The sequence below is a fragment of the Lissotriton vulgaris genome, chromosome 9 (genome assembly GCF_964263255.1).
Source record: "Lissotriton vulgaris chromosome 9, aLisVul1.2, whole genome shotgun sequence".
NCBI lineage: Eukaryota > Metazoa > Chordata > Amphibia > Caudata > Salamandridae > Lissotriton > Lissotriton vulgaris.
Genome location: NC_141697.1, coordinates 1,038,130,543 through 1,038,152,723, shown reverse-complemented (window position 1 = coordinate 1,038,152,723; position 22,181 = coordinate 1,038,130,543).

Sequence of the window (22,181 nt, the reverse complement as noted above, 5' to 3'; positions counted from 1 at the left end):
GTTGAACTCTGCACCATCCATTCCCATGAGGTAGCACTCGATCTTGGCTCTCTTTCAAATTCTGTGTCATGGCTTCATTCAGTGTGCATCCGCAGACTTCACGTCATTCAGCTCATTCAGTTATGCTAGAAAGGCCCAAATACGCACTAATGATAAAAGTTGAAAGACAGATGTTAATTTCTCAAAATAAGTGTTTGCACTGTATACCACCCACCTCTACTCTATCCCATTTTATTTATTAGACTTATTTCTGTGTTATGATTAGCAAAATTTCAAATAAGCAGGGACCATGCAAGCAAGTCTTTAAGCCGCCATGTTAATAGCTTCTGCTCATGCGCCAGAATTTCCCTCCAAGCATTAACTTGTCATACTACGTAGATGTAGTTGACTCATTCACAAAACAGATTTCCAATTTAAAGCTGTATTAGTCCTTCTTCAATGTTATCTGCGTTAGTACATCCATATGCAAGCTTCGCTATCCCAAAAGTTTTCGTGTAAATACGTATTAGTTTCCACAAAACTTTATTAATAACTTGTTGAGTTAAACGAGCGGATTGCTTACGAGCAAGTCTCTTTTCTCCGAGACCTTGCTCCATCAGTTGTGAGCCCGAATAATTCACTGTCTGCTTGAGTCCCTGACTAAGTTTATTTTTGTTTTTGTTAAAATAATATCCTATTTCAACCTGCAGGGGTTTGTTTATCTGTCTCTTAATGTAAAGGAACTTGCTTATGAAATACAGAACTCGAGCTTATCATATTTGTTTTTGTAATGTTGAATTTGTTGTCTATGTTGTGTCTGTGTCTTTTTCCCCCCATGCCATCTGCTTCCTCCAAAAGCCTGGGGATAATTATCAGTAATGATTTGTCCATGAAAGCCCAGATCAGTTCAGTTGTCTCTGCTGGTTTCTTTCAACTGCGAAGAATAAAGAAGATTAGTAGATTCTTGAGTAGGGAAGCCATGATTCTAGTCACTTTAGTCTTGGCAATCGCCCGACTGGACTATGCCAACTCACTGAGACGTCTCCAATTGGTTCAGAACCAAGCTGCTAGGTTGATTTTTCATCAACCAAAGTGCATCATGCTAGTCCTCTTATGAAAAGCCTTCACTGGCTTCCAGTTATCAAGCGCTGTGCTCTTAAGCTGGGATGCACCATTTTAAAGCCCTTCATGGCAACAGTCCGGCTTTTATTTCAGCTAGACTTCAACGCTACACTCCTTCTCGAGACCTTAGGTCCTCCCACCTGAACTTGTTGGCAACTACCTTGTCTAAACGTAAGAAGTATGGTGGTCTAAGGTTTGCAGTCTTGGCCCCACAATTCTGGAACTCCCTCCCGGTTGAGATGAGGTCTCTGACCTCTCTTGCACAGTTTAGAAAACAGCTTCAGACCTGGTTGTTCGCCCAAGCATATGATGACTAAGCCATTTCTCTGCCACAGCCTCGACCGTTACCCGCGTGCCGTGAAACCGTGTGGTGTACGTGCGCTTAATAAATGCTTTTAACATAACATAACAACAATGTAGTTTGTGGCGCTGAGTATTTCGAAAGTTGATCCATATTAATGTTGTGATTCTTCTGTGAATCTTTGTATGTTGATTTTTTACTTTAGCAAATCCGATGGGGATTTGAATACAAAATTTATTAAACATATTTTCACAAACAAATGGAAAAAGTGAAAGAAAAAATGAATAGAATCATGATTTAAGGTCACATCAAGTGTCATGTGTGATCATGCGGAGTGATGACTAACTGACATCAGTATTGGCATGTGTGTTGCTGTGAGCTGGTTAAATTTGGCCTAGTCTTACTGATTAAGGGCCAAAACCCTCTCTAGTTGAGCAGGCCAACTAGTACCATTTGATTTACAGGCCCCTGGCACAAACAGTGCACTTTACTTGGGATTTACCTGTAAATCAAATATGCCAATCACGGATAACCAATCACTATTACAATTTACACATAAAGCATATGCTCTTTAGCACTGTTTAGCAGTTATAAAGTGCCCAGGGTCCTAAAGCCAACAAAAAGTAGATCAGAAAAATAGGAGCTAAAAAGTCTCTGGATAAACCTGACAAAATGGCCAAGTCCAACAATACTTATTTACAAAACTTTCAAATGCATTGTTAAGTAATTCTACCTGATTGTATAAAAGTTGTGGTAGAGGGATTTCACAAATACTATTTATTCACTTAAGACTAGAATGTTCAAAATGTGTGTTTAAGTATGACTCGTATTGCTGATCATAAGAGTGTAAACTTGAGAATTAGCAGATGTGCTTTCCTTAGGAACTATGTACAATAACTACATAAATAACAATGTAGGTGTGTGTATTCAATATGTTGCCATAGTTTGAAAAACAACACTGTTTGATAGCCAATAGGGGTACCTACCTTTGCTATATGTTTAATTCAGGACCAGCTTTAGGGCGGTGTGACAAGTGCAGCCATGCCTGGGACTGACCTCCATAGCGTTGTGTTTAGAAATAACTTATGATTTTAGAATCACCAGATGCAGAGTTCCTTGTGACTCAAGCAGTTTTTATGCAGCAATAAAAATGCCAAGATAACTCTAGTGAATAAAGTTCCTGCTGGAGAGAGATCAGAGTTTTGTCTAGTTTCAAAGCAGATGACAGAACTGTATTTTATGTGGATATCTCAGGGGATTACTGCTTTTGTCCCAGAGATCCTTTTGTTATAGCAGTTCGTACATTACACTTCTAATATAGAACAGTGACTTATGAACTGAAATCCAAGAGCTTGAACAGAACTTGCTTGATACAGTTTAAGATGTTATGTTTTTCCCCAAGTCTTTCATTATCTATTCCTAATGTTGCTAAAAAGGGTTTATTTGGGAGGATAAACATTCTTATTAGTACACCCAACCCCAGCAAGCGCTTTAAAACAAATTAAATGTATGTGAGAGAGGGGCTATGGAGAGATGAGGGGCACTATTGGAGAGTTGTAGTGAGGGAATTCATGGAGGAGGTAATATGTGGGTGAAGGGGCCAAAAAACGATTGTTGCACTAAGCTTCACCAGCCCGGTTTAATTGCAGCACTTAAATGGCCTTCCCTTACAATCATTTCTAATCGTTGCCATTTCGTTGACATAATTTGCCCTGTTTATGTTTGCTGCACGTTTTTCGGATGAATGAAAGACTCAATTATGGATGTATGACATTACAACGCATGCTTTTACCACGCATGCCTTTACAACGCGGTTTTTACAACGAAAACCTTTACAACGCATAGCGTTTTGGGGTGCTGGATAGTGAATAGTTTAATTTACTATTCCAACTCCAGTCCCCGTGGACACTAGGGAAGGTGTTGGATAGTAAATTAAACGTATTCCCTATCCTAGAGCGCCCTCCAGCGCAATGCGTTGTAATGGTTTGCGTTGTAAAAGTTGCGTCGTAAAGGCACTGTGTGTTAATAGTTGCGTTGTAAAGGATGTTTCCCCTCAATTATCCTCTTTCACTGTTCTATAGGTCAGTTTCTTCAAAATTCTTCTACAAATTCATTTTTTATTTCGAATGTTTTGTCTACAATAAACAAGCATCCATGTGCTTAAAGTGACAGCCTACTTCACATTACCTAAGTCCTTCTCTTGGACATTAAACCACGCTTGATAACTACAATAACACCACATCCCTTCTTGGAATATGTTTCCTAGGACAGTGTGGGGACACTGTTTCTAAGGGCTATGTATTACTTCATTGGGATCGGTCAGTGACGCCTCTTACTGTGTCTACTCTCTGTGTGCATGCGCTATTGCATTATGCTGAGTCAGTGAAGCCTCTGCCACGCAGCACTGCCAGCAAACATACACAACTAAAATTAGGTCATACCTATCGACTTTGTCCATACTTCTTGCATGCCTATGTTGTATTTATCTTTTGTAAATTGAGTGTAAACAGCATTTGATAGTTTTAAATGTGCACTCCCTTTGCTGCCAGGTAAAACCTGATGCTAAATTTGAGCAAGTAATTTGCTGAAATCAATTGAAAATGTTCAATTAGTATGTGCTATGTGCTGCAGAAAAGACTTAAAGTAGAGCAGATATATGGGCGGTTAGGTTCTTGTGCCAGGATCTTTAAATAAAGCCTATCTGGGTATAATTATTCGATGAGTCTGCCTGTAGGTGCCTGTTTAATTATTTGATTTGCCTACCGTTTAGAATGAATTAATTATGGGAATATGTTGGCAATATTCAGGCCTCAAATACCTCATCGAGGGCCTACCTCTGCATGGGCTGCCCTTCTATCCCTTCTGCTCAATTGTGACCTGGCTTCGTTGTTTTCTCTACTCTCCACCTTGCACTCACTTGTCTGTTTCATAGCACCACATACCACAAGAGAAAGCCCTCGAGAGCACTTGGCAGGAACCCAGCACTCCGCGTGCAGCAGCTAGACTTATGCAGGAAGGGTCTATTACTCTAAAGAATATTTACGACCCTTCAGGCACATCAGATGTCCGAATCATGCAGAACCCCACAGGAAGTATCCAACACCATGTCTGGATCTTTTAACACCCCAAACACTTTGTGGGAAGCACCCAGCACCCAACTGCAGTCACCAACCGTTCATAGGAAGCGCCTAGTGAAACGAGGCAAGACCCTATGCAGAAAAATCTGCCTATTAAAAAAATACATATCAGCCAGAAGAAAGTAAATTATTAGGGAGCACCCAGTGCCACATTGGAAAGATTATCTCACCTGATTGCAACTCCTAATGTGAACTCTGACACGCCTCTAATGAAGAAGATCCACGGACCAGCTGCTGTGTGAAGTATTAGGCCCATTGAAGGGAGTATCTTGTTACAACCCTTGTACTGCATGTGCGAGTCCAACTTTTAAGCTTCATTTCGGTGTGCCACTGTAGAGGAGTCGGGCTTCAGGGGCCTGTTTCTCTATCATACCAAGCAAGTAAGATGTGCTTATTTGAACAGACATGTCCTTGTTTAGGAAAGAGGGATAATATGCCGTTTCTGTACACAGGAGTGTGGCTGTCCAGGGGTGCTGCTGTCCAACTCCATCCACTGAACGGGGTACCTCTGATGATTTCTGCAGGAAAGGGGTGTTCCCGTGCAGGTTGTAATGAAAGAGGTGGTGCAGAGTTTTGCCTTTATGTGAAAGTGGTGCTAGTGAGCAGTGTTCGTTAAGAAAGGGGTTTAGCTTTCCTGTGTCTTTTGTGAAATTGATGTTGTTGTGCAGTCTTTGGTAGAAATGGCACTGCTGTGCTGTGCCGTGCAAAAGGGATGCTACTGAAGTGCATCTTGCAAACTATTGAGCTTCAGTCTGTTTCATGTAGGGATGAGTTGTTGCAGAAATCCAAGACCACCCTCAATAGACAAACCTGCCCTGCTGACTACTCTGAATAAAATAGAGGACTGGATCTCTGCCAGGCAAACATGAGCAGCTTTTGTCAATGTCTACACATGTATTTATGTTAAGGTCTGTTACCAGGAAGTGTGGAAAACCCCACGGATACATAATCACAGGGTGCAGGCACAGTACTTCCTCATACCTCACTCACCTCCAGCACCAATTCTCAAAACTCTCATCAGTGTCTCCTGCACAGAAAGAATGTAATACAGAGCATGTTAGAGTCATATGCGGTTATTCGAGTTTGTTACCTAGCAGTCAGGATGACATGGCAGCTAAGTAGAATAGGTGAGTGCAGGTCTTTCGTCCCTCACTGGCACTAGAGAGCGGAGTTGGCTATGTACAAAATGTGATGACAGAGCGAGGAGTTCAGAGCAGAGCAATGTATATGACTTTTCTTATAGTTGAACTGGCTCCTGGAAGGGGAGAGTGAGGGTGGAGCATTGTTCTGTGCACACCGTCAGTGCCCTGTGTAAATAATTTCATTGCTTCTTTCTCTTCGATAACACACATTAGGTGTTAATATTCCTTTCTAGTGAAGGTTCATTGGAGCGAGACCACAAGAATGGAGGAGCCACTATGTCTGTGGAGTTGTGACATCACAGGGTGTCATGAAGTGGGGACTGTGGGTTCAAGTGTAAAGAGACAGCAGTGTGTCACTTCCAAGTTTCCATAAGTGACAAGTCAAGAAGAACAAATACGAAACAGTACAAATCTGACTCAATTATATGACACTTGACGGTTTTAAACCCTAACTTTCACTAAATGTCAAGTCACTTGGATTCTCCCTGGACACTAATCTCATTTCAAGGGAAATACTGTCCAAAAAACAGCCTGGTAGCAGCACTCTTTGCTAAAGAAAGGGAAATAGTTACTTCTAGAAGTCACTTCAGAACTGCTGTTGAAGCTACTCTCACATCTGGATTGTGGTATTGCTCTGACCCATGACCTCCCAGACCCCACACTGGCACCCCTGAAGGACAACTAAAACAACAAAATAGGGGGTTTAAAGGTAATGGATAGAATCCGCCTCCATGTACAAAGTTTACAAACACAAAGATTCTATCCTATTTTTGTATTTCTATATATATTGTGATTGCTCAAGTAATGTGCACAGATAAGGGGATGTTACTCCAGGAGGTTACCAGGAGGAACACTATGGGCCCGGTTCACAGAATGAACTTAAGACTCAATCGTACACTTACTACTATTTTGGTATTCACAGAATGCACTTACTAATTTTGGCATTCACAGAATGAACTTACTACTTTTGGTATTCACAGAAGTTAGGATTTTGTCTTAAGTTTGTCTTAAGACAAACTTAAGACAAAATCCTAAGTTCTGTGAATACCAAAAGTAGTAAATTCATTCTGTGAATACCAAAATAGTAGTAAGTTTAGGATTGAGTCTTAAGTTCATTCTGTGAATGCCAAAAGTAGTAAGTGCATTCTGTGAATACCAAAAGTAGTAAGTGCATTCTGATTGAGTCCTAAGTTCATTCTGTGAATCGGGCCCTTAGTGTTTTTAAAAACACTTAGTGTTCCTCCTGAAAACCTCCTGGAGTAATATCCCCTTATCTGTGCACATTACGTGAGCAATCACAATATATATAGAAATACAAAAATAGGATAGAATCTTAGTGTTTGTAAGCCCCTGAAGGACATCCAACAAGCCACAACACATCTTGGGTTTAAGGAAATATTCATTCATTCATTTGATAACTTTATTTCGGTCAACAGACCATAAAAACATACACAGTGGCACGGAAGAATAAAACAATAAATAACGATCCAGTCATATATTAGACCTAAAAGCTGATTACACTAGATGGTTATCAAAGCAAATAGTATAAAATACATTAATAAACACAGTTATTATACAAAACTTTTCCGTCTGCACCACATTCCAAATAGGAACCGTGATACAGCGAAAACAATAGGGGGGTGAGTATCATACCTTAAGACCCTACACGCATGAACACAGTGTCTAAATCCTAGGTTCCTACATAGTGGAATCAACCAGCATTTCCTTATTGCTTGGTATGCGGGCAAAAAAACAGAATGTGCCGCTCCCCACCTGGTGTCCCAAACTACACCACAGATCCCTGCCCTATCTGGCACTTGCTGGCCTTGATAGTGAGGCCTGCCCTTTTCAGAGCCTTCAACACTTCACAGAGGTGTTGCAAGTGTTCCTCCCACATGGAGCTGAACACAGCAATGTCATCCAGGTATGCGGCGCTGAATTCCTCCAGCCCGGACAGTACCTGGTTAACCAGTCTCTGGAAGGTGGCAGGGGCATTCTTCAACTCAAAGGGCATGACTCGGAACTGTAATTGCCCCTCATTGCGTTGAGACTGCAGACCTCTCTTTGGCCCCATCAGTTAAGGCAATCTGCCAGTACCCAGAGATCAAATCAAAGGTACTGAGGTACTGGGCAGCTCCCAACCAATCCATGAGCTCATCAGCTCTGGGGATGGGGTGTGCGTCAGTCTTCGTGACGGCATTGAGCCCACGGTAGTCCACACAAAATTGGAGTTCTGGAGTGGCAGCTTTGGGTACCAAGACCACTGGGCTAGCCCAGGGGCTGCTGGAGGGCTCAATCACCCCTAGCGCCAACATCTTGGAAACCTCTTCCTTGATGCTGGCCCTGACCTTGTCAGCTACCCTGTAAAATTTCTGTTTCACAGGCAGACTATCTCCAGTGTCCACATCATGGACACACCAATTGGTGACACCTGGGGTCAGGGAGAACAGAGAAGAGAACTGACCCAACACCTGGCGACAGTCCCTTTGCTGTTCTGGGGTCAGGGTGGGCGAGAGGACCATACCATCCACTAACTCATCTTGCTCCTTTACTGCCAGGAGGTCAGGGAGAGGATCACTATCCTCTTCCCTTCCTGCATCTGTAGCCATGAGCATTGTCACTTCAGACCTCTCAAAGTGTGGTTTGAGGCGGTTCACATGCAAGACTCTCGGGGGTTGCCTGGGGTCAGGGAGAACAGAGAAGAGAACTGACCCAACACCTGGCGACAGTCCCTTTGCTGTTCTGGGGTCAGGGTGGGCGAGAGGACCATACCATCCACTAACCCATCTTGCTCCTTAACTGCCAGGAGGTCAGGGAGAGGATCACTATCCTCTTCCCTTCCTGCATCTGTAGCCATGAGCATTGTCACTTCAGACCTCTCAAAGTGTGGTTTGAGGCGGTTCACATGCAAGACTCTCAGGTTAACCAGGTAGGTTACCTCACTTTACCTTTCCACCACCTCATATGGCCCAGTCCACTTGTCTTGGAGCGCACGAGGCTCCACTGGCGCCATCACCCACACTTTCTGCCCAGGTTGAACTTCGACCAGAGTGGTATTCTGGTCGTACCATCTTTTCATTTCTTCCTGGCTAGCTTCCTGGTTCTCCCGAGCGAGCTTCCTGAAGCGTTGTGTCTGGTTGCGAATGGCCAGCACATAGCTGAACACATCCTGGGGGGTTTTCCCACTGGATTTCTCCCACCCCTCCTTCACCAGTGTGAGAGGTCCTCTAACAGGGTGGCTATGCAGGAGCTCAAAGGGACTGAACCCTAAGGACTTCTGAGGCACCTCCCTGTAGGCAAACAACAGGTATGGTAACAAGACGACCCACTTTCGTCTCATGGGCTCCGCTAGGCCCATAATCATACCTTTTAGGGTCCGGTTGAACCTTTCAACCAACCCTTTTCCTTGAGGGTGGTAAGGAGTGGTGAACTTATAAGTTACCCCACACTCCACCCACAGATACTTCATGTACTTAGAGATCAAGTTGGTACCCCGGTCGGAGACCACCTCTCTGGGGAACCCCACACGGGAAAAGATCCCCATCAATGCACGGCCCACCATGGGTGCTGTGATTGTCCTGAGAGGGACTGCTTCCGGGTACCGGGTGGCATGGTCCACCAGGACCAGGATGAACCTGTTGCCTAAGCCTGTCTTGGATCTAGCGGCCCTACTATGTCTATGCCCACCCGCTCGAAAGGGGTGCTCACCACTGGAAAGGGTTGAAGGGGTGCCTTCAACTTCATTCCAGTCTTGCCACTGGCTTGACAGGTTTGGCAAGATCTGCAAAAGCAACCAATGTGCTTTCTCATCTGGGGCCAGTGGAAGTGGGTGACAAGCCGGTTCAGGGTCTTGTCTTGTCCCAGATGTCCTGCAAGAGGCACGTCATGAGCCAGACCTATTAGGAAGTTTCTGAAGCGCTCGGGTACCACCAGCACACAGGCTGCACCGGGCTCAGCAAACGTAGGCTCGCTATATAGCAGGTCATCTTCCCAGTAGATAAAGTGATCTCTGGACGCTCCACCTGCTGCCTGGACGGCCGCCTGTTGCCGCAGACCAATGAGGAAAGGGCATTCTTTCTGGGCCCAGTAGAATTCCTCCCTGGAGGGACCACCATCTTGCTGCCAATGGGTCAGCTCAGGTAGGTCTCCCAGTTCGGCCACCTGTTCCCCTTCAGGTTCCAGGGCATCCCCCTCGGGTTCTGCTCCTTCCTTGTCCGTGGGAACTGCTGGAGCGGGTTTCCCGCAGCCCTTGCCTCTTCCTCTCCTGGCAGGTCTCTGGGCCACTGTTTCAGGCTCCAGCTCAGCTGAATCACCCTTACTGGCTGCCATAGCATGCGTGGTCACACAGATCCAGGCAGGCAAACCCAACATCTCCAAATGAGTTCTGTGTTCTACATCCTTCCATAGAGAACTCTCCAGGTCGTTACCTAACAGACAGTCTACAGGCAAGGCATCACTGACAACTACTTCCAAAAGACCAGAGACTCCCCCCATTCAAAGTGAACACACGCCAGCTTGCAGAGGCGCACTGAGCGGATGTCACGCTGGCTCCTGTGTCTCTCAGAGCCTCAACCTTCCTCCCATTGATGGTCACCTTCTGCCCATACTTTTTAGTGTTAGAGGGCAGTAGGGTTTCCTGGACCATCTCTCTGTCTCCTAAAGAGACAAGGGTCATAACTGCTAGCTCCCCCCAGTCACTAGAAACCAAAGTCCCTCCCAAAGCTACACTTGCTAACGCTAGGGCAGGAGCACTAGTGGGTGCTGGCTTCTTCTTGGGACATTTTGGAGCAATGTGGCCCACCTCATTGCAATGATGGCAGGTAGGGGGACCTTGGCTATCTCTTCTGTCTCTATTGTCCCGCCTTCCCTTAGGGTGCCATGGCTGTCTAGGTTTGGGGGATTGGGATTCCTTTCCCTGTGAACTATTTTGGGGCCCTTGTGAGAACTACCTTTGGTTACCCTTGTCCCTCCCACTCTTCTGCTGGGGACCCTACCCACAATTCCTCTGTGGACCCTGGTACTGGTCCAGCGGTCCGTCTCCTTAGCAAGCTCAATGGGGTCTGTCAGCTTGCTGTCTAAAAGATGCTGGCGCAGCTAAGGAACAGAAAGACTACTCAAGTGCTCCCAACTGATTAAATGCAACAACCCCTTAAAATCAGTTACTTTGCTGCCCTTCATCCAACCTTCCAGTGCACATGAGTACTGATTCACACATTCCATCCAAGTCTCAGACTCTCTCTTCTTGGAGTTTCTAAACTGCAGCCGATACTGCTCTGGAGTACATACCTGAGGCATAAGTCCTTCTTCATATTGGGGAAGGTCATGGCACCTGCCATTTCTAAGGGCTCTAGAGCACTTCTCCCAGAAGCCTCAAAATGTTTCCACAGGCCCGCCCCCCAATGCTGATCAGGCACACCATTCATTTTCAATGCAATTTCATACGACGTGAACCAGGCATAAATATCCTCACTCCTATGGTAATTCTGAACCAGGTCTTTGGGACTATATACTTTAACCCCCTGCACTTGCTGTGCGCTGCCACCATTGGAACTGGCATCCACCTCCTTGGTTTAAGATCCAGTACTCTCATGCTCAACTCATGAGCCAAAAGCAATTTCTTTTCCTCCAAGACGCGGGCACTTTTGGTCTCCTCCATCGCCTTTTCTCTCTCTTTATCCATTTCCAATTGCTTCATTTTCATTTTCAGGACTTCCAACTCATATTCTCTTACTCTCTAATTTTCTTGTAACTCTTCTGGGGTGAGGCCCCTGCTGGAATGGTTGCTGCCAGCTCTTGAGCCTACTCGGCCCACTGGCAGATCTGTGACTTGAAAACCATTCTCTGCATCCACATCATCATTTCCCTCTTGTGCCTCCAAATGGGCCTTCAAGATTCTCTGCAGCTCCTCCTTCCTGTAGGAGGTTTTTATCGGGCACTCAAACTAGTGGCAGAATTTCCTAAGAGGCTCAACTTTGTATGAATACAAATCTCCAATGACAAATTGCAACTCAACTTCTACCTCCTTACTGGGTGCCTTCCCATTCACAGACATGATGCTTGGAAGAGTTACTCAAAAATAGAATCAAAAATCAAAAACCAGTAGTATGCGGTGGCGTAGTGGTCTGCACTCACTAGTGATGTACACCAATCACTGTGGGTCTCGTACAAATACAAGTTCAAATCCGCACCTCTGACCACCAATGTTAGAACTGGGGGTCTCTAGTTGGCAGGGGTAGGTACCACTGTCCAAATAGGGACCATTGATTCTAGTCAGGGTAAGGAGGAAACCCTCTGAGATAACCCCTGCTCACCCTCTAGGTAGCTTGGCACGAGCAGTCTAGGCTAACCAGAGGCAATGTGTAAAGTATTTGTACCAACACTCACAGTAACACAGTGAAAACACCACAAACTGACTCCACAACAGTTTAGAAAAATAAAGGTATTTAATCTAAACTACACAAGACCAAAACGACAAAAATCCAACATACACAGTTCAAGAATATGGTTTCAAAAGAGTTCTTAAGGTTGTAATGTAAGTTCTTTAGGTTGCGATAAAATAATCCAAAAATGAGGGAAAAGTTCACAGTTGCGTCACGTTTACTCACAGTACCTTTTAGTTGCGACAAGGTTCCAAAAGCAGAAGCTGGTGCGGTGGAAAACCTGCGATGCTTTGCTCCTGAGACCCTGGGGAGGCGTTTGCGACAGCCCCGCTGCAGCAGCAGGCGTGTTGCGACGAATCCGGTCTGTATGGGGAGGAAATCCACTTGTATGGATTCCGGTGCGGAGGTTCCGTAGGAAGTTTGTTCTCGCAAAGGCACGATGCGAAGATCTTTGGAGATGCGACAATATCCGGGGCGATGATGCGCGGACCAGCGGTGATCTTCTCTCTCGCAGCTCCTCGACGCAATGGTTTCTGCGACGACACTCACAGCGACGTGATGCGGTCCGCAAGCAAGCAGTGTGGCGATCTCACCCAGCGATGACAGGCTCTGCGACGACACTCGCAGCAATGTTAGACTTTCCCGCACCGGTCTGGTACGTCCCACAAACGGAGGATGCGATGGCTCTGGCAGCGGCAACAGGCGCTGCGACGATCTCGGCCTTCGTAGCGGCGGGAATTTCCTCACACTGTCGGGGATGCGCACCGCAGCGAGCGAGGCGATACTCTTCAATTGCAAAAGTCTCTCAAGCTTAGTTTCAAGCTTCCCAGCACAGGTAGAACTTCCAGAGGCCCCACAACTGGATCAAGCACTCTAGGATGGACCGAACTCTCTCAGCCGAGTTCAGGGATGTTGGGTGTGAAGTCCTTTTGTTCCTGGGACTTCCGAACAGGGAGCCAGCTCTTCTCAGGCCTTTGGAGATTCCTTCAAGACACGGGACACAGTACAACAGCAAAGTCCTTCCCCTCTCCTTGGCAGCAAAGCAACAAGTCAGACCAGCAGAGCAAGAGCAGGACAGTCTTCCTTCTTCAGCTTTCTCCTTGGCAGAGGTTCCTTCTTGATTCCAGGATGATCTAATTTTCTGTTGTCAGGGGTCCTGTACTTATACCCCTAAAAGTCTTTGTTCTCCTTGTGCATGTGGGCCCTGAGCCCAGTCTGAACCAGTTCTGGGTGTTGCTTGAGCACTTTGTTTGCCTGGCTTCTCCTTCCCTTTCAGAGTGAGGGGCAGGGTCGTCAGCCGACCAACAGGAGGTGGAGCCAGCATTGTGGCAGGCAGACACAGCCCTATTCAGGCCCTGGTGCTAACTCCTCCCACCACTCAGGTTGCAAATGCAGTCATTCAGCCTAGGGCTGACTCAGCCAGCCTCCTGGGGAATCCCCAGCCCCCTGTCACTCTCAAACCAGACAGTCAATACACAAACAGGCCAAGGCACACAGAAGGGTCAGACAAGAGAACAGCAACTTTCTAAAAGTGCTGTTCTCAAACACAGGATTTAAAAACCACCTTTCCTAAAAGATGTGGTATTAAATTCTGAGTTCAGGGATACTAGACTCTTAGGTCCTATCTTGTTCTTATGGGAAGAAATGCTGGTAGCCACTGTAGCCAGCATTCCCCATGTTAAGCTGTAGTGTAGTTCCTATATTCCCAATAGGCTCTGGTCATAGGAATAACACAAACAGCAGTATAGACGTAAGACTGAGGTCATCTAGGTCTCTACTGACTATGTTAGACTTAATTAGTTTTGCCAGCTGGCTCAGAGGTCACTAGAAACTTTCTCGAATGTTCAGGAAAGGGTTAACCGTCCTGATTTAGACAAGAAGGGATTAGTTTCTGACAACCGCATAAACATGACAACTTTGCTCCCTCAGAATAAAGAGGGTATCTCTAGAGTAGTGTGAAAACAATAGACAGCTATTTCACTCAGTCAATCGTGCATGCTTAATTTCACCTGAGTGCAGAGAAATAGAGAGACGGGCGTTTTCAATAAAAGGTGTTAATTTATTGAGCAGTCTTCTTTCTCATGCAAGAGAAATGAATTGCCACAATTGCAATACTTATTATAAAGTAAAGTGCGTACAGTAAAAGTAGTATTATGAAATAATACTGTAAAAGCATTGATATGGTTTCTTAGCCATATGATACTTTAAAATGGATAAAATATATACATACATAAAAACATTGACTAACGAACTCAACTGGTGCTTCTAAGATACGCCTACCCCGGTGTACCTGACTTAAGCCTAACACGTGGGAAGGAGTAAGTAAGTTTTAAGTTAAGTTAGGTTTTTGCCAAGTATCGGAATCAAGAATTCTCTCTAAGGTTTTAATCAGCTCCGTACCTTGGTTATAGAATGAAGGAGGTCTTGTATCTTGTTTCTCAGGACTCGATCTCCCAGCAACCCGCGAGGGTGACTTGGGAGCACCGGAGCTGGATTTCCTCGGATGGAGAAAAAGACAGCGTCTCTCTCAGTGAGTCAAAGGGAGGGGCGTTTTCCTTCGGCTCTAGCAACAGCTGAGCTCCCGGGCAAGTAGAACGTCGCTCTGCTCCCCACCACTGTGTGTTTGCTTAAGGCAACGTTGGTATATTAAACCTGGGGTTTGACGTAAGGTTGGACATAAGACGTCACTAAGAACTGACAGTTCTTTCTGGACTCCAGGAGTTCTTGTGCAAATCAAAACAAAAGCAGGGGGAATTCCCGGGCTGCTGGAGGCTTGGTTTGTTTAAAGAACGCGTTGTGCTTTCTAGGAGTCTATGGGAGTAGCCTTGCCGTGTTTTGGACAGCAAGGGCTATTACTAAATATGGATATGATTCTTATGCCTTTATAAGGATATTATTTGTTATAACCACATAAGGGCATGAATCGGGAATATCTAATTAGGGTTCTAGATAGAAATACAACAAAGCTATGGAGCAAGATAGCCTTACAAAAGTGAAAAACGAAAATGGCTGCCTTTCACTACCAGAGCATGTCACCTGCACCAGCACATGCTCTACCTTTCACATACACTGCACCCTGCCCAGGGGGGTACATTGGGCCTTCCATATGGGTGACTAATGTGCACAAAAAGGGAAGGGTTAGGCCTGGTCAGTGGGGACACTGACCAGGAGGACACGGCAGTTCCTAGACTGCACACAGGCACTGCAGTGGCAGGCCCGAGACACCATTTTAGGGCTACTCGTGTGGGTGGCACAATCAGTGCTGCAAGCCCGCTAGTAGCATTTGTCATCACCAGCCCTGACACACCCAGTGCACTTTACTAGGGACTTCGGGGTGATACAAATATGCCAATCATGTATATCCAATAATGATAACAATTTACATAGGGAGCACTTACACTCTGGCACTGATCAGCAGTGGCAGAGTGTCCAAAGCATCTAAACCAGCAAAAACGAAATCCAGCACAGCAACAAAAATACAGGAGGTAGAGGTAAAAAGATAGGGGGAAACCACGCCAAAGAAGCCAGGTCTAACAATTGTTCTTTCGTGTTAGCTTGTTTTTGAAGAGCTGAGGAGGAGAGGTATGTTCAGGGGGAAAAGTGAACTGCAATGGTAGGGAGGTAGGTAAAGTGAAGAGGTGAAGTGAAGGGTACAGAACGGGAATATTGTTGCAAAAATATCGACTTACCTAAATATCGCAGCAAAAATATCTACAGGAAGAAATATCGATGACAAAAATATAGTCTGACCAGAATATCGACAGACAGGTAAGTAATATTGATTACATTAATATAGTTGTAATAAATATCGTTTACAAAAACATAGTTTACAAAAATATTGTTTTTTAAATAATTATAAGTAATGTAGTGTTTTTAATGAGTATTTGTAGTCAAAGTAGTATATTTTGTAGTATTTTATTAGTTAATAATGTATTTTATGTTGAATTTAGTATTAATAGTTCCGTAGCGGGTTGTGGGTTTATAGGGGAGTAGGGTGGGAAGTAATTTAAATATAATAAAATAATAGATTAATTAATGTTTTAAATGAATATAAATAGTGTAATAAATAATAGTTAATTAATTTCAATTAGTTAATTGATTAATAATAATGTAATTCATTATGTTAAGTTTTTTAATTAATTTTAGGTGTGTGTACTGGAATGTTTTAGTGAAAATGTAGTAAATTAATTACATTTTAATTGATTAATTATTTAATTAATGATTAAATAAATAAAAATAAATATTTGTTATTTTATAAATGACTAAATACATTTAGTAATTTTTACCCCTACGTTATCCAACGCTTTCCCTACTGTTGCATCCCCTGGAGTGGGAATAGTAATTTTTACTCCTACGCTATCCAACGCTTTCCCTACTGTTGCATCCCCTGGAGTGGGAATAGTAATTTTTACCCCTACGCTATCCAACGCTTTCCCTACTGTTGCACCCTCTGGAGTGGGAATAGTAATTTTTACCCCTACGCTATCCAACGTTTTCCCTACTGTTGCACCCTCTGGAGTGGGAATAGTAATTTTTACTCCTACGCTATCCAACGCTTTCCCTACTGTTGCACCCCTTGGAGTGGGAATAGTAATTTTTACCCCTACGCTATTCAACGCTTTCCCTACTGTTGCACCCTCTGGAGTGGGAATAGTAATTTTTACTCCTACGCTATCCAATGCTTTCCCTACTATTGCACCCCCTGGAGTGGGAATAGTAATTTTTACCTCTACGCTATCCAACGCTTTCCCTACTGTTGCACCCTCTTGAGTGGGAATAGTAATTTTTACCCCTACGCTATCCAACGCTTTCCCTACTGTTGCACCCTCTGGAGTGGGAATAGTAATTTTTACTCCTACGCTATCCAACGCTTTCCCTACTATTGCACCCCCTGGAGTGGGAATAGTAATTTTTACCTCTACGCTATCCAACGCTTTCCCTACTGTTGCACCCTCTGGAGTGGGAATAGTAATTTTTACCCCTACGCTATCCAACGCTTTCCCTACTGTTGCACCCTCTGGAGTGGGAATAGTAATTTTTACACCTAAGCTATCAAATGTTTTAACTAATAATATATTGTATATTTTAATTATATGTATGTATTATTGTTGTTATATAAAGTAATGTGTAAAATATATGTATATGTACACATTTATTAAGTTTATAATGAAAAAGTGTAGTTAATTTGTTTTAAATAGTTAAAAAATAAAAGTAATGTAATGTATTTGGTTAATAGTACTTATATTTATTTATTATTTTATGTAATTTTAATTAATTTAAAAAGTCGATATTTTTTACATCTATATTAATTACAACGATATTTTTGAGTAGATATTTATGTACTTACCTGTTTAAGTATAGGGTGTCGATATTTTTGTAAACAATATTTTTACAACTATATTTATGTCAGCTATATTTTTGTAATCGATATTTTAACACCCTACTAAGTGAAGAGGGACATTCATTAACAGTGATGAAAGAGCAGCAATTAAGTGAGATAACACATGAGGATGACGAGTTAGGAGGATAAGTGCGATAAAGGACTCTGTCTCTTCCTTACTACCCAGTGAAAACACGGACAATGTCCTCTTCTTTTTTGTGCTGGCAGCTGCCCCCCCATCCTCTTCCTATTATTCCCTCTCTTTCTGTCTTGCTCCTCACATTCTGAAAACCATGACTTGAAGAAATGATTCACAACCTCTCTTTCCTTCTTTCATTTAGTTGCTTCCCTGTGAAATGGATCCAAAAAAGAACAAGCCCGTGCCTTGCGCTTACGGGGAAAAAAAGACGAGGAGATGAGGAGGTAGCAGGGGAGGGAGAGAGGAGGGGGCCTGTGCCTGTTTCCCTTGTGGGAGCGAGCAGGAACCATATGCTTGTAATTAACACATGGTTTGAAAGCTCGCTCCCTCAAAGGAATCGCCAAACGTGCAGGCGTAGCATTCAATGCAAGGTTTTTGGCAGCAAAGCTGAAGTGATAGCTAAAGTTCTTTTCCTAAGCAGTGCATGCGCGCTGCACTGTTTTCTGAGGAAAACTCTTCTCTGTGTGGGATAAACCTGAAGATTCAGTCTGATGTCGTGGAACTGCTGATCGAATACTTTACAGAGTGGGTCTCCTTGAAGCTCTGGAGTAATAGTTTGGAAAAAGTTCCCAAACTTCTTTTGGTGACCAGACACCCACAGAAGTACACTTCTATGGTCCCCATGACCTTAGGGGACATTTAGATATGTTCTGGGTGTTAGATAGAGAGCAATAGCAAAATCCACTCCAGGTCTGGTTGCCAGTGGTCAACTGTGATTCTTCACAGGAAAGCCCTCCACAACTTTTTTGTAAGTTGCTAGAGCCTCCCAGGGGATCAACCTTATGATACTAGAACATCTTTCTACCCTTGGATTTCAAGTGAAAGGGGACCAACCTCATCAGGTCCTTTTCACAGGTCACAGAAGCCAAGAGAGCAGATTTAGTCCACCTTGTATCCTTTAGCAAGTCCAGCAGTGTTCTGAGAAAGGCTGTGTGAGGGTCCAGCTTTGTTTTTTTTTCTACTGCCTATGGGTGGAGGACACCCAAAAACTCTCCTCGTTCCTCTCTGCCTAGGAGAGTAAAGGTTCGCAGGTCCTGACTTAACCACTTTTGCAGTGGCTCATGTTTACTTTACTGCAAACAGACCTAAATGCAATGTGTCAGGGCACATGTCTTTGCCACACTAATCATGGCCTATGAGGACTGGGGGTGTGTGTGGGAGTGTCCAAATCGAAAAACAAGCAATAAAATTAAGGAAAAAATGGTGGAGGACTAAGCAAAGAAAAATATATTTCTCACATTAGGGTTGGATGTAACTCTTCACCTAGACTCTTTCGACCCTGATTTACAGAACACTGTGAGGAGTATTGGGCTTGTATGCAAATAGACATAAGTAATTATCAGCACGGGAACTGCCTGAAAGTATGCACTGAGAGCCTCATCACCCATAATTCATCCATTAGTCTCCATTCTCATTAATATTGCACACTTTATCTTTCGGAGTTTGTTACCATAATTTAGACTGACTTTTAAATCTCCTCTGTTTGGAGATGTATGCCGTTTTGGAATTGTGTTGTACATGAGCGTAGCTACTAATAGAGCATAGGTGCAAAGGCATTGGGGTCTAAGGGTGAGATGTGAAATCAAAGATGGCTGTTCAACTCCTCATCGGGGGTAGTAAAAGCTATATGCATGCAAATTGCAACCCAATTAGGGTTTTAGGGCACATCTCTTTGCTTGCATTGGAGCCCACTGTACCCTTGTTACATGTAGTGCCCCAGCACAAGTCAGCATTCTAGTGCTGATCATGTATTCACACTTAACACCCACCCACCACTGATGTCACCGGTCAGGCGACACAGCATTAATAAAAGAGGCTGAGCGCACGTGCTCTGGGCCAGTTGCACCATACCTCCAGTGTGTCCGTGTCGCAGTCTTTATTAGCATGAGGGCCTCGGGCCCACAAGACTCTACAATGGCGACGAGGATATAACGCTATGCCTGCGCGTGCCAACCAAGAAAAAACAACATGGAGGAAAAGGGAAGAGGAGAGCTGCCTGCATCGACAGCACACCCCCTTTGAAGCGTGCCAGCCGCCGAGAGGCCCATGAGGCGTGAGCTAAGCCCCGGGCCTGCCTGATGCGTGAAGTGCCTCCTGCGGGGTGAAGAGCAAGACGAGCGGTGCCCACCCGCCTCGTCCGCAACAAAAGGGCACTACCGAGAAACAGCGGACCGACCGGAGCCCACCCGCGTCGGCCGTGACTGTGCCCACCTGTGCAGGAGCCATCGCGGTGCCCACCCGCATGAGAACAGGCCCGTCGGCCGAAGGTGAGCCCGGACTGTAAAGCACCAAAAAGCGGAGCCCACCCGCTATAATACATAAACACTGACTGTGCCCCCTTAAGTCAGAGCGGCGCCAGCTATGTGCACTTAATCAAGCGAGACCCACGGCCTGCCTGCAGCGACGCGGCGTCGGCTGCTATTGGCCCGTTAATGAAGCAAGGCTCGTGGAGCCCACCAGCGGCGTCCCCCGCCGCGTGTGTGAAGTGCGGAGGCGGGGTGAAAAACTCTCCCGTAGAACCCCCGCAGCGTAAGGAAAGCTGCCGGACCCTGAGAGAAGCAAGCGGAGCCCATCCGCGGTTTGCCACCAGCGACCCCCTTCCCCCGCGGGCAGCTCAATGAACAGTGTGTGGCTGTCGCAGCGGCGGAGGGCGGAGAAGAGAGTATGAAAAGCCCTGCAGCGCTGTATGATTACAGGGCGACCAACAGGCACTGAAGCGCCCCTATTGTCAAACTATGGCGAGACTAGACTCTGCTGCAATAGGAGAAAGAGGACATAGGAGCAGGAAGACCCACAGCGTCGGCAAGTCGGACGAGGCCAATCGGAGCGCTGAAGGTGAGGAACACAGCCCAGAGATCAGCGCGGACACCCCCCCAGCAGACCAGAGACAGAAGCGGTGCGGCTGCACAGCGAGAGGGCCTCAGTGAAAGCCAAGAGAAGCAAAGAGCGGACTCCGTCCATGCAGCCCCCCCCACCCCCTCCGCAGTCAGTAGAGCGCAATACCCGCAGTGAAGAGCAGAAAGCGCCTGGAAACAAGCAGAGCAACTCACCTTACTGAAGGGGAGCCTTCCGGTGAGCCATCCAACGGTGACTGCTTCAGGCCGCACTCCGGGTCCCTTACTCTAACGACCCCAGCGAGAGCCGAGCCTGGAAAAACTAACACTGCAGCATATAAAGAGCCACTGAAGCCAGGAAAACGAGCACCATGGAGGACAACAGCCGAGGACAGTGAAACGATCTGGAGCAAGGCAGTAGCGCCATCTAGCGGCTGTTCTCCAGTCCTGCGGGGAATAAGAAAACAACAAGCCTATGACAAGTAAAGAAAGCTCATAGCCAAGCCAGCACAAGAGCCCCCACAAGTGATGCCCAGAGACTGAGAGAGAACCACCTGCTGGCAGGTGGCTACTCCCAAGGAAAAGAGAACAAAAGAAAGGCAACACTACCACAGCATCGTGATAGAAAGGACGATTACCGCCAGGGAAAAGGAAAGAAAGACAACGGTGAGCGCGTGAAGAGTGCGCAAGAACACTGTCACACCGGAACGCCACCAAGCTCATCACACAGCCTGAAAAGAAAAATGCGACGGCACAGGAGCGCGCCAGAAGCACAAGAACGCGCCAGAACCGAAGAAACGCGCATGAAGCCCCAGAAGCGCGTCAGGAGTGCAGCAACTCCACGCAGGACACTACAAAGGACCGCAATCACCAACGCAAAGAAGCAAGACCAAAAGAAGGCCAAGGGGGTGGTGATGTAACCCTCCAGAAGCAACATTCCAGAAGCACCTACGCCGCGCTGGAAGAGAACGCAGCGATTCCTAGTGGTCATCGCTGCAGCAGTATGGCGAAAGTAGGAGCAACCCCCTCACGAACCGACGATGGTTCTGGATCCCAGCATCAGGAAATGCAAAGCCGCATGGCACGAATGCACCGCAGTGCAGGCAGCACTAGTCCAAAGCAGCAAGTCACAAGGAACACCCGGAGAGCGCACCCAGATGCGCAGCAATGCAAGCTGAACTGCGATGCAAAGAAAATGGCTTTGCAGTCAACCCGCAGCATTGAAGATTCAACACAGAAGCAACCTGACCACTCAGCCTGGTTACAAAGCACGAACCCGACCAGCCAGATGGTCGCACCATGAAGCCTACCTGCCGGACATCAGCAGAAGGGACCAGCACGAGGTCCATGAAGTTCAGACAAGGCGCGGTCCGAGGACCTGGACCCACGACCTTCAACCACACAAATTAACGGAAGCGACAGAAAGAAGATGTGAAGGTCGCGACGCTAACCCTGGAAGTGAGTGACAAGAAGACAGTGTCCTAGGACTAGGACAAGACCAGGAAGACATGTGCAGAGTGCGCGCGCTGCATGGGGAAGCCTGGTCAGAGAAGATGAAGAAGATTGGGCCAGGGTACGTCGTGAGAAGAAGGAGATGGAAGAAAGAACAGAGTGGCCAACGCCACTAAGAAAGGAAGAAAGGAGAAGTCGGAATGGCACGCTGCCACTGCAAGAAGAAGCCGCCCCTGCCGAAAGAAGGAAGGTGAT